The sequence below is a fragment of the Aulonocara sp. 'chitande type north' Nkhata Bay genome, linkage group LG2 (assembly GCF_057382095.1).
Source record: "Aulonocara sp. 'chitande type north' Nkhata Bay isolate Kocher_YH1m ecotype deep benthic linkage group LG2, A_spYH_male_GT1.1, whole genome shotgun sequence".
NCBI lineage: Eukaryota > Metazoa > Chordata > Actinopteri > Cichliformes > Cichlidae > Aulonocara > Aulonocara sp. 'chitande type north' Nkhata Bay.
The window spans coordinates 9817121-9830542 of NC_141345.1; positions in this window are offsets into that span (position 1 = coordinate 9817121).

Sequence of the window (13422 nt, forward strand, 5' to 3'; positions counted from 1 at the left end):
ACCTGCGTGTGGCAAAAAAGCAGCACTGCATGATCGAAAAACGTTTTCTACTTACTTCGATAAGTGTTATGCTGACATGGAAATGGAGCTTAAAGAGACATTCGAGAGTTTGGAATATATTTCCACGACTGCTGACATTTAGACCAGCCATAACAAAAGTTTTCTCGGAATGACGGCACACTGGATTGATCCTTCTACTTTTGTACGAGGACATGCAGCGCTAGCATGTAAAAGAGTTTGAGGGAGACACACATATGATGTCATCGGCAATGAAATCGAGCAAGTACATTCGGCTTATGGACTGAACTCTAAAGTGACAGCCACCGTGACAGACAACGGGTCCAATTTTATCAAAGCTTTTAGAATGTTCCAAAAATCAGACTCTGATGAGGAATCGGAAGAAGATGAAGAGGTGACATTTACTGATGTCACCTCTTCAGTAAGATCCTCTCCACAGAATCTGAAGGACAGTTTTCTCTCCCTCCACACTTAAGGTGTGCATCACACACACTGAACTTAATTTTTCATGATTTTGAGAAATGGCTTCAAGCAAATGAGGCAAAATTAATCTACAGAAGTGCAACTTCAAAGTGTTCTGCAATGTGGACAAAAGCAAACCGTTCTTCTGTTGGTTGGAGTTGGTAGATAATTTTTTCAAGAAAAAACTCGTAGTACCTGTTTCAACACGATGGAATTCATTTCACGACGCTCTGTCCAGGATCACTGACATTCCCCTTGCTGAATTAAATACTGTCTGCACTCAGTTTGGAATCAAATGCTTCACTGATCGGGAGTATCTGTTCCTAAAGGAGTATTGTATCGTGTTGAAGCCACTCACTGTTGCATTAGACATATTGCAAGGAGAAGAGAACAGCTATTTTGGAATCCTTCTTCCAACTCTGGAGATTCTAATGTCCAGGATGCTGGCACTGCAGGACGAGCTTAAGCTGACAGCATCCCTCCCTGATATCATTGTTAAGGTAATATATATATAGCCTTACCCTAAAATTAATTTTTGTTTTATTTATCATGCTCTTATGTGAAGTGTCTGATGTATTTTTTTCTCATAGGCGATCAAGGTGCGCTTTTCCTCAATGATGGACAATAAAGAAGCTCTCCTGGCTGCAGTCACTTTGCCTAAATTTAAGTTACGCTGGATCAGAGAAGAAGAGAAAAAAGACATGGTTAGGGCAATGCTTACTACAGAGTGCCGTGGGTTGTCTCTTGAAGACCAACAACCTGCTCAAGATCACAAGAACCCTGCTAACTCCACTTATGACTTTTTTTCATTTGAGGAGGACGACTGTACCTACTTTGCTGAAACAGAGGTGATGGAATATTTGAAATCTGCTGGGTCTGAGCTGGGTGGTCTTAGCCAGTTTCCCAGGATTAAGGCCATTTCACTGAGGTACAACACAGCCACACCATCAAGCGCACCAGTCGAAAGGCTTTTTAGCCTCGGCAATCTTGTGCTTACACCCAGAAGGAACAGACTGTCAAGTGAACGCTTTGAGAGACTTACATTAATGAGATACAACAACTTTTTCAAAAACAACACAGCTAAGTAGTACAAAAAATGTTTTGGAAAACATGAGTGCATACAGCATGCAGGAAATATGGTGCTCATTGGTTTGAGGAAGTTTCAGAGGAATTCTGTTTGTTAACCAAAGTTCAGAGTTAACTTCACTTTGATGAATCACATGACATGATTACATACATTATGTATGAATATGTTACTCATTGCATTGAAAATGTAAAAATTTTAATGTTCATTGCGTGAAATATGTCATGTTTAACATTTTTTAAGTTAAGCTTTTTTGTTATTCAGATATGTTGCAGAAAAATATATTTGTTATTCTGGAATTGTGTTTCTTAGCTAAAGAAAGTGTCACGGTTCTGGGTCCGTTGGACCCAGTATTTTGAGTTTATTGTGTTTTGATTTAAGTTTTCATCAGGGATTGTGTTCTTGTTCTCTTGTCGTGTTATGGTGATGATTATGATTTCTATTATTAGAGTTCCATGTTTCTGTTTATCTGGGTTTACGATGTGAGTTTAGTTTCATATGTCATTTCCTGTCTGTCTCTCAGTGTCAGGTCTGCGTCTTGGTGTGGTGTTCTCATTTCCTGTTTTATTGTGAAGGTCTGGGTCTCATGTGAGTGTGTTCAGTTTTACCTTTGTCTCGTCTTGTTGATTATTCCCAGCTGTGTCCACCACCTGTGTGTAATTCCCATGTGGTTCTCTGTGTATTTAAGTCATGTCTTCCGTCATTGTTGTTGCTGGTCCGTCTGTGTATTCCACCCTGCGTCATCTGTGTATCTACCATGACACATCCGTGTGCTCTCCCTGCTGTCCATCGTCATTCTCCTCTGCTTGTTCTCATTCAGGTTTGTGCTTTGTAGTTTAGTTGTTTCCCAGTATAGTTTAGTTCCAGCTCCATTTGCCGTTTGTATTTACTTTCATGTTCAATAAACCACCTTTACACCTTCACGACTGCCTGCACTTGGATCCTCCTTCATTTCCTCCACACGGCTCACCTCACTCGCCGTGACAGAAAGTTACATTCCTTACTAAAAAATGTAATTATTAAAGAATGTTTTTTTATAGAATGTAATAAAGATGATTCAGGAAGCAAAAAGGCTAAACTATTTCATGTTAACTCGTATTTTTTTTTAAATTATTTATTATTTAAAGAGTTTAATTTCTATTGTTTGTCCACTCAAGGTTTATGGGGATTTTAATAAGTATTTAGTTAAATTACTTATTGAGTAATTAAGTTACTTTTCAGACACAGTAATTAGATAAGTATTTTAAATACAATATTGATTAAGTAATTAGTAATAGCAGTGGCGGTCCTAGCCTGTTTGGCGCCCTGGGCGAACACTCCCTCTGCCCCCCCCCCCCCCCCCCCCCCCCACACACACACACACACAGACAAAACATATTAAGGATTGTACATTAACATAACACTATTGTACACACACACACACACACATATGAAGAGAGAGAGAGTATGCATAGTATGCAAACGGCTAACAGACAGCCATCATAATTCATCATACAATGAGAACAGGACAAATCAACAATTGACAATGACTAATTAATATTAAAATCTGTAACATAATGTATTGTTTGCAGTTTAGTCTGTTACTGTTGCTATTTTTACCATTTCTTCTTGGAGCAATTGTAACACACATAATTTCCTTAGGGATTAATAAAGTATTCTGATTCTGATTGTTTCAGGATATATGCCTTTATCCAATGACACATCTGCTTACCTGATAAACGACAGCATTCGCTGTTTAAAGCATGTCTGTCGTAAAGCTGAGTGTTTGTGGAGAAAGACTCGTTTACAGGTTCATCTCTTTCATTTAAAAGACCTTGTAGTTTCTTTTAACGCTTCAATTCGTGATGCAAGGGCTGCTTATTTTTCAAACCTAGTCTCTAGAAGCAGAGGTAACCCTAAGGTTTTATTTGATACAATTAGGGATATTGTTGCTCCGGCTTCTGCTGCTGTCCCTATTTATTTGAATGAAGACTGTGAAAATTTTCTTTCCTTCTTTGTTGAAAAGGTTAGCAATGTAAGGAGCAACATCTCTCCCTCCATGTACCATTTGCCTGTTCCGATTTTACTTAAGTGAGCGACTGTGGCTAAGGGGGTTGGGAAGCGCATCCATAACTGGAAGGTCGCCGGTTCGATCCCCAAGCTCTCTGTCCTGTCGTTGTGTCCTTGGGCAAGACATTTACCACCTACTGGTGTTGGCCGATGGCACGATATGGCAGCCTTGCTTCTGTCAGTCTGCCCCAGGGCAGCTGTGGGTACAACTGTAGCTTGCCTCCACCAGTGTGTGAATGTGAGAGTGAATGAATAGTAGCATTGTAAAGCGCTTTGGGTGCCTTGAAAAGCGCTATATAGATCCAATCCATCATTATTATTATTATTAAGCCTGTCAGATTTGAAAGATTTTCACCTGACCTATCAATGAGATCCTTGATATTTTATCCGGGTCTTTACTTAAAAATGTTTTTAAGTCTATTGGTCCTAGTGTTCTTAAAATTCTTAATGCATCTCTACTCTCTGGTCAGGTCCCTGTTTACTGTAAAAGTGCTGTCATTCACCCACTTTTAAAAAACCTAAACTTGATCCTTCTTTGCTTTCCAGCTACAGACCTATCTCAAAATTGCCTTTTATTGCCAAGATTTTAGAAAAGGTTGTGGCCAAGCAACTCACAGTTGTTCTAGGTGAACATAACATTCTTGATAAATTTCAATCTGGCTTTCGTAAGGCTCACTCTACCGAAACTGCACTTCTTAGAGTGTCTAATGATATTTTGATGATTTATGATGCTGGAGAGTGCACTGTTTTGATGTTGCTGGATCTGACCTCTGCTTTTGACACTGTTGATCATCTTATTTTGTTAGATAGATTAAACCACTGGGTGGGTGTATCTGGTACCGCATTGGAATGGTTTAAATCCTATTTGTCAAATTGATCTTTCTCTGTGGCTACCTCTAAGTTCAGATCCTCCGTCAGCTCTCTTGCCTATGGGGTGCCTCAGGGCTCTGTCTTGGGACCAGTATTGTTTTTGTTGTATTTACTCCCTCTTCTGCAACTTCTTAGCTCTTACTCTGATATTTCATATCATTGTTATGCAGATGATATTCAGTTATATAACTCTTTTAGGCCACCTGATGTTTCTAAGCTCCAAATCCTGCAGTCCTGCTTAGATTCCGTTAGAGATTGGCTGGCTGGTAATTACCTTCAACTAAATGCTGATAAAATGGAAGTCATTATTTTTTGCCCCTGAGAAATTTGTTCCCCTCGTGGTTAAAAATCTAGGCCCTCTTGCTTCTTATATTAAATCATCCATTAGGAATTAGGAACCTTGGTGTTACATTTGATCCAGCTCTGACGCTGGACACACACGTTAAATCTTTGGTTCGCTCTTGTTTTTACCATCTAAGAAATATCGCTAAGCTGAGTCCCATTGTGTCACGTTCCGAATTGGAAATGATTATTCATGTTTTTGTTTCATCTCGCTTAGACTATTGTAATTCCTGGTTTACTTGCTTAAGTAATGCCTCCCTGGAACGACTGCAGGGTGTTCAGAATGCTGCTGCTAGGCTTCTGACAAAGCATCACAAATACTCCCATGCCACTCCCCTGCTGATTCAGCTCCATTGGCTCCCTGTCAAGTTCAGGGTCCAATTTAAGATCATAATCATGACTTATAGGGCCCTGCACGGTGTAGCTCCAACTTACTTAAGTGATCTTCTTCTTTCTTATCACCCCAGCAGGTCCCTGAGGTCTTGTGACCAGGGGTTGCTGGTTGTCCCGCATACAAGGTTAAAAACAAAAGGTGACAGAGCATTTGTATCAGTGGCTCCCAGACTCTGGAACTCGCTCCCTTTGAGTTTGAGATCTGTGGACTCAGTCATGTCTGTTTTCTGCCTCTGTAAAGCACTTTGTGATTTTATCTTGAAAGGTGCTATATAAATAAAATTTTACTTTACTTTACTGTATCTTTTGCTCGTTTCTCTTCCTCTTCTTTTCTCTTTTTTCTAAACTGTAGTGATGGGTCGGTCGCAAACGAAATGGCTCTTAGAGCCGGGTCTTTGACGTGAACGACACGAGCCGGCTCCTTATCGCGAGCCGTGGGGTTTTTATTCTTTCTCTCACCCTCTCTCTCGCACTTTTTTTCCGCTTCACTCCGCATGCGAGCCTTGTGCTTTACGCTGGGAAGAGGGGGGAGGGGCGGTAGTTACACTCAGTAGCACACGAACAGAGCCAGAGGGAGAGAGAGAAAGAGAGCCAGGGACAACAACGTGACATTAGAAAGGTATAGTAATCATCCACAACTATTTTCAGTTGCAGATGATAAAGGATTCAGAAAGTGACAGAGAATATGCATCTTCTTTTTGTTTTCATATTATAATTTATATTTAATTGTGTTGTGGTTTGCAGTGTTTTGTGTTGTTTCACTTTAAATTTGTAAAAGGAAAAAGCTGAAAATTTAAGTAGTTAAAAGTTGAAATGTGAATAGTTGGTTTTTGTATTATATGATTTATTTATTACATTTTATGTGGAGTGAATAAATAAAAGTATATTTACGGTGGCCCCTACAGACAAAGCACATACAAGCTCCAAAACACGTACAAACCCCGAAGCACGTACAAACTCCAAAACACGCAAAAACTCCAAAACGCGTAAAAACTCAGAAGCACATAAAAACTCAAAACATGTACAAAACACAACAGAAGTGCTCCAGGATGCTAGGGGCAGTGTTGAACTTTTGTTACCTAGTGGCTACACAAGCCAGCAAGTACCAACGACCAGATTTGGTGTGTGGTAATAACAGGTAAATGAACTAAATGAACTATATATGAATGCTTGTGTATAAATACACAAACAATACACATATGCTTTCATGCTTTGAATTGTGTAATTTAAGTGATCTAGGTAGCTCTGTTTTGGAAGTTCAGTTCATGCTAGGAAAATGTGTTTTGGAGTTTGTACGTGCTTTTTGGAGTTTGTACGTGTTTTGTCTCTAGGGGCCACCGCATATATATAAATAAAACCACTTTTTTTTTACATTAGTAATTCCTTTTGTGCATAATTTTATATTATTGTTAATAATAAATTAATTAAAGCAACAAAACAACCTGAAGAGCCGGTTCGGACCGTTAGAGAGCCGGCTCTTTTTAGTGAGCCGAACCGAAAGAGCCGGTTCTCTAAAAAGAGCCGGAAATCCCATCACTACTAAACTGAGGACCTGATGGGTTTGAACTTTTCTTGTCCATCTTCCATCGGTTTTAATTTTGCACTCCAGTACAAACACCCATCCTTCAACCCGAGGATCACCACAACATAACCTAATAGACCTACACCTTAGTTCACAGATTCACTTTGTCTAGGGTGCATTTCTGAGATTTCACACAACCCAGGATTCAAATCATGAATTCATAATGGACTTGGATCTACAGCATCATGAATGGAATGTGCTCTATTTGGAAGCAGCATGGCCCCCCTCCCCTTTCGACGGGTTATGTGTGAGACTTTAAATCATCAAACTGTAAATTTTAAATTGTTATTGATCCCTTTACCCCTAGCCCTAAAGTTTATATTTATTTTCTTACTCTTCTTATATATATTGTTTGTTTACTTGCACTACTGTAACTGGAGCCTTGTCGTCTTGTCTCTCTATGTACTGGACTGTAGCGGAGATGACAATAAAGTTTACTTTGACTTCAGCTCTGACGCTGGACACACACGTTAAATCTTTGGTTCGCTCTTGTTTTTACCATCTAAGAAATATCGCTAAGCTGAGTCCCATTGTGTCACGTTCCGAATTGGAAATGATTATTCATGTTTTTGTTTCATCTCGCTTAGACTATTGTAATTCCTGGTTTACTTGCTTAAGTAATGCCTCCCTGGAACGACTGCAGGGTGTTCAGAATGCTGCTGCTAGGCTTCTGACAAAGCATCACAAATACTCCCATGCCACTCCCCTGCTGATTCAGCTCCATTGGCTCCCTGTCAAGTTCAGGGTCCAATTTAAGATCATAATCATGACTTATAGGGCCCTGCACGGTGTAGCTCCAACTTACTTAAGTGATCTTCTTCTTTCTTATCACCCCAGCAGGTCCCTGAGGTCTTGTGACCAGGGGTTGCTGGTTGTCCCGCATACAAGGTTAAAAACAAAAGGTGACAGAGCATTTGTATCAGTGGCTCCCAGACTCTGGAACTCGCTCCCTTTGAGTTTGAGATCTGTGGACTCAGTCATGTCTGTTTTCTGCCTCTGTAAAGCACTTTGTGATTTTATCTTGAAAGGTGCTATATAAATAAAATTTTACTTTACTTTACTGTATCTTTTGCTCGTTTCTCTTCCTCTTCTTTTCTCTTTTTTCTAAACTGTAGTGATGGGTCGGTCGCAAACGAAATGGCTCTTAGAGCCGGGTCTTTGACGTGAACGACACGAGCCGGCTCCTTATCGCGAGCCGTGGGGTTTTTATTCTTTCTCTCACCCTCTCTCTCGCACTTTTTTTCCGCTTCACTCCGCATGCGAGCCTTGTGCTTTACGCTGGGAAGAGGGGGGAGGGGCGGTAGTTACACTCAGTAGCACACGAACAGAGCCAGAGGGAGAGAGAGAAAGAGAGCCAGGGACAACAACGTGACATTAGAAAGGTATAGTAATCATCCACAACTATTTTCAGTTGCAGATGATAAAGGATTCAGAAAGTGACAGAGAATATGCATCTTCTTTTTGTTTTCATATTATAATTTATATTTAATTGTGTTGTGGTTTGCAGTGTTTTGTGTTGTTTCACTTTAAATTTGTAAAAGGAAAAAGCTGAAAATTTAAGTAGTTAAAAGTTGAAATGTGAATAGTTGGTTTTTGTATTATATGATTTATTTATTACATTTTATGTGGAGTGAATAAATAAAAGTATATTTACGGTGGCCCCTACAGACAAAGCACATACAAGCTCCAAAACACGTACAAACCCCGAAGCACGTACAAACTCCAAAACACGCAAAAACTCCAAAACGCGTAAAAACTCAGAAGCACATAAAAACTCAAAACATGTACAAAACACAACAGAAGTGCTCCAGGATGCTAGGGGCAGTGTTGAACTTTTGTTACCTAGTGGCTACACAAGCCAGCAAGTACCAACGACCAGATTTGGTGTGTGGTAATAACAGGTAAATGAACTAAATGAACTATATATGAATGCTTGTGTATAAATACACAAACAATACACATATGCTTTCATGCTTTGAATTGTGTAATTTAAGTGATCTAGGTAGCTCTGTTTTGGAAGTTCAGTTCATGCTAGGAAAATGTGTTTTGGAGTTTGTACGTGCTTTTTGGAGTTTGTACGTGTTTTGTCTCTAGGGGCCACCGCATATATATAAATAAAACCACTTTTTTTTTACATTAGTAATTCCTTTTGTGCATAATTTTATATTATTGTTAATAATAAATTAATTAAAGCAACAAAACAACCTGAAGAGCCGGTTCGGACCGTTAGAGAGCCGGCTCTTTTTAGTGAGCCGAACCGAAAGAGCCGGTTCTCTAAAAAGAGCCGGAAATCCCATCACTACTAAACTGAGGACCTGATGGGTTTGAACTTTTCTTGTCCATCTTCCATCGGTTTTAATTTTGCACTCCAGTACAAACACCCATCCTTCAACCCGAGGATCACCACAACATAACCTAATAGACCTACACCTTAGTTCACAGATTCACTTTGTCTAGGGTGCATTTCTGAGATTTCACACAACCCAGGATTCAAATCATGAATTCATAATGGACTTGGATCTACAGCATCATGAATGGAATGTGCTCTATTTGGAAGCAGCATGGCCCCCCTCCCCTTTCGACGGGTTATGTGTGAGACTTTAAATCATCAAACTGTAAATTTTAAATTGTTATTGATCCCTTTACCCCTAGCCCTAAAGTTTATATTTATTTTCTTACTCTTCTTATATATATTGTTTGTTTACTTGCACTACTGTAACTGGAGCCTCGTCGTCTTGTCTCTCTATGTACTGGACTGTAGCGGAGATGACAATAAAGTTTACTTTGACTTCAGCAGCAAGCAGGTGCACTGAGGGCTCTCGCGCTCACTTTATAGAATTTCAAAAAACCATCGGTCCAAATTATAAGTCTGTATTATAATGTCTGGTGTTTTTGTGTTTGTTGGTTTGCTTTTATTTTGTTTTATTTTGTGAGTTGGTTATTAGATGTAGCTCCAGCCGGTCAGAGAATCCCCCGCCGCCCCGCCCTCTCCTCCCTGCGCCGCAAGCAGCAGGTGCACCTCGCAAACGAAGAGCGCCCTTACTCCCAGCAAATGGGCGATAGAAAATCGATCGGTGCCTATGCCATTCACAATATGCACTGGCTAACGTCGGGGCAGCATGAGTACGAGTGTGAGTACAAATATAACCTTGGAACAAAATATCATCCAACAATCAGTTTGTTCAGACTCATGTCTGATTGACCGTTTCAAGTCAAAAGGCTTTCTTGTTTCAGGAATGTGGATCTATGATAAATCACACTGCACTTATCACAGGTAGGCACCTTGTTTCCAGGGGTTCTTTTAATTACAGCAGTCTCTTTGAGCCGAACAACACAGACGAATCAGCAACTACTAAGACAGAAGACACAATTTAAATACACTCAGAGAAACACAGGGAGATTACACAGGGACACAGCTGGGAGTGATTAACGTGACGAGACCAGGGAGGCAAACTGAAAACACTCACATAAGACCGAGACCTTCACAATAAAACAGGAAACACATACACGTAATGACACAACACACAAACTTAACACAGACTGGGGGACTCAGAACATAGGAACATGAAACGTGAAAAAGGAACACAAAAACCCAGAATAATAATAAACTGAAACATAAACACTGAGTCACAAACTCCGGACCATGACAGGCAAAGCTTCACACAGACACACAGCTCCTCCCCTCACTAACAGCTGAAGTCGTTAACGCTCATAACACCGAACAACCTTTTAGGAGGAAGAAAATGTCCTTTATCAATGACACTGAAGTATCAAACAGTTACATAAATGCTAAGCTGGTCAGTGCACATGTTAGCATTAGCCATTTGACTATTAGTTACACAATAGTTAGCAGTTACAGAAGACGGTCCAGAGCTTGGCAAACTAATCAGAGCAAATAAACAGCGAAACAGTGATAAATCCCTCAACCTCTACAATAATTATATCACTCATAACCAGTGTTGGTCAAGTTACTTGAAAGTAATCAGTAACTAATTACTGATTACTTCCCCCAAAAAGTAATCCTGTTACTTTACTGATTACTTATTTTCAAAAGTAATTAATTACTGAGTTACTTAGTTACTTAGTTACTTTTTAAAAACACGATTTACAACCTGAATAGGTGATAAAGCAATAGATCTGAGAGCCCAATTCTACTTTTTCTGCATAATCCATCATACAAAATGTAATCAAATGGAAAAGTCTCTTTTTAAAACTTGTTTTATTAGTTTTAATATTTTAATTTTATGCAGCAAGCAAAATTTTAATTATATGCAACATTCTTTGACTGGAAGAAATTAGTTTAACATTTAAACCTATTTTCTGCACATTCCAGCACATGAAATAAAATATATTTTTTGTGTTTACACCAGGGGCGATTTTAGCCCATTTTTTAAAAAAATGAATCAAAGCACCCCCAAACATTTCTTACTTTTTTGACAATATTTGCTGTTTGTGGGACACACTACTAAAAATATAAAAAGCATCCAGTACGTAATTGAGATGGAACATTTTAACAACAAAAGTATAGATAACCCCTCCCCCCTCCCAAAGTGGTTTGTTCCAGCTCTCCCCTGCTCTGGCTCTAGCGCCGTTGCTGCCAGAGCGATGGTGGCTGAGACGCAGCGGAGCAGAGGTGTAAGTGCCTGGCTTAAAACAGGACATGTTAGCTGCCTTTAACCTTCAGTTACTCTTTATATAGTTAGGTAGGAGTCAGGCCATGTTTCTTTTTAGCTGAAAAATATTACACCAGGTAACCTGCAGTGTTGAAAACGTGTTTTCCGACTGTGTTTGCTACCCTACAATCCGTCCTGCTCTGTAGTAAAATCAGCAACATTTGACCGTCCTGTTGCTCCCATTTAAATGTATGCAGCCTATTTAAAATCTAAAACGTAACATTGTCCGCAGCCTACTGTTGTTACCACCGTCCTGTTTTAAATGTAATGAGAGAAACTGGTTATTTTGTCATATGTGCCGATATTGAACCCAAGGTACTAACTAGCTAACTGACTGGATGCCCATTAACCTTATAACTCCTGTTGTGTGTGTGTGTTTGTTTGTGTATAGAGAGACAGCCAGGTTCATAATGGATATGAGGTAGTTTTTTCAAAAAAAGGAGCCACATTCAGGTAAAAGTGTAAAATCAAATGATCCATCAATAAAGGATAATGTTGGATCAGTGTTTCAATATTTATATCCTTTATTAGATGTACATGTGGTTTGGTTATTTGCCTTTTGGTTAAAAGTAAACTGAGAGAGGACTTTTTTTTATTAGTGATCTTAATAGTATTTTTTAATCTAATTGAATACAATCTATTTGTGTATGATTGTCAGTCCAAAGAGGGAGAGAGGAAAGAGGAGAACATGAGGAGAAAGTACAAGGTCAGGAAGAACCAGGTAAGAAAACAGACAGGGAGTACTAACAGGCACAACAGAAACTGTTAAACTGGCAAAGAAAAACTAATTTTACTCGTACAATCTGGAAGTTGTGTTCTCCCTATGTTAAAGCTGCTATACACAGTCTGCAAAACAAACTGGGTTGTCAGCCCTGGCACTGCATTACCATATTGAGCTTCAGTCAGAGGAAGTCACGGTTGCCAGAGACTTTTTGAAGCTCAAGAGTGAGGCTGGTGCCATTCCAGATATGTTAACATTGTACAATCTTCTGGATAATCAGATCTTCCCCGAACTGAAAACTGTTATTCAGGTTGCCCTAACAAACCCAGTTTGCAGCTGGAGCTGTGAGAGGTCTTTTAGTGTCTTGAGTCAGCTCCATACCTGGCTGAGAAGGACCATGGGTCAAAGCAGACTCCAGCACCTGGCTGTGATGTCAGTTGAGAAAGAAATGCTTGAGAGACTTGAACACCAAAATGTGATAGACAGATTTGCCAACCTCAAGCTGAGGCGGCAGAGGATAAAAGACAAGAAAAAATCTGCAGAGCCATATTAGTATCTGCAGTAAAGATCTTTTCATACATTGTATACATTGTACCAGAGGCTAAGGTGTCTCAGTTTTTTTACATTTTTTAATAATATTTTGTACATTTCAAGGACTCTTCTATTTTTGGAGTGTATTTTTATGTATCTGTATTGTATTATAATACACTAAAAGTGAATCTCTGTCCAAACAAATGCACTCAGCTTACTTTTTACTCACAGTGAGCATCATTCATTATTATCCCGCAGTAATTAAGGTTAGGAAACTGCGATCGTGGCTCAAAGAGTTGGCAGTTCGTCTTGTAACCGAAAGCTTGTCGGTTCGAGCCCTGGCTCGGACAGTCTCGGTCGTTGTGTCCTTGGGCAAGACACTTCACCTGCCGCCTACTGGTGAGGGGCCGATGGCGCGATATGGCAGCCTCGCTTCTGTCACCAACTGTAGCTACCTCCACCAGTGAGTGAATGAATAGTGGAATTGTAAAGCACTTTGAGGGCCCCGCAAAGTGCTATATGAATGCAATCCATTATTAGTATATGTATTTTTTAAAAATTCCAATCCATTCTTCTTTTGCAGCATTTAAATAACCTTGCTCAGATTTGATGGTTTTGTTACAGACTTTTCAAAAAAGTGTTTTGCTTTTCTTTCACAAATGTGGGGATTAAATTGTGTTAAAATGTACAAAACAGT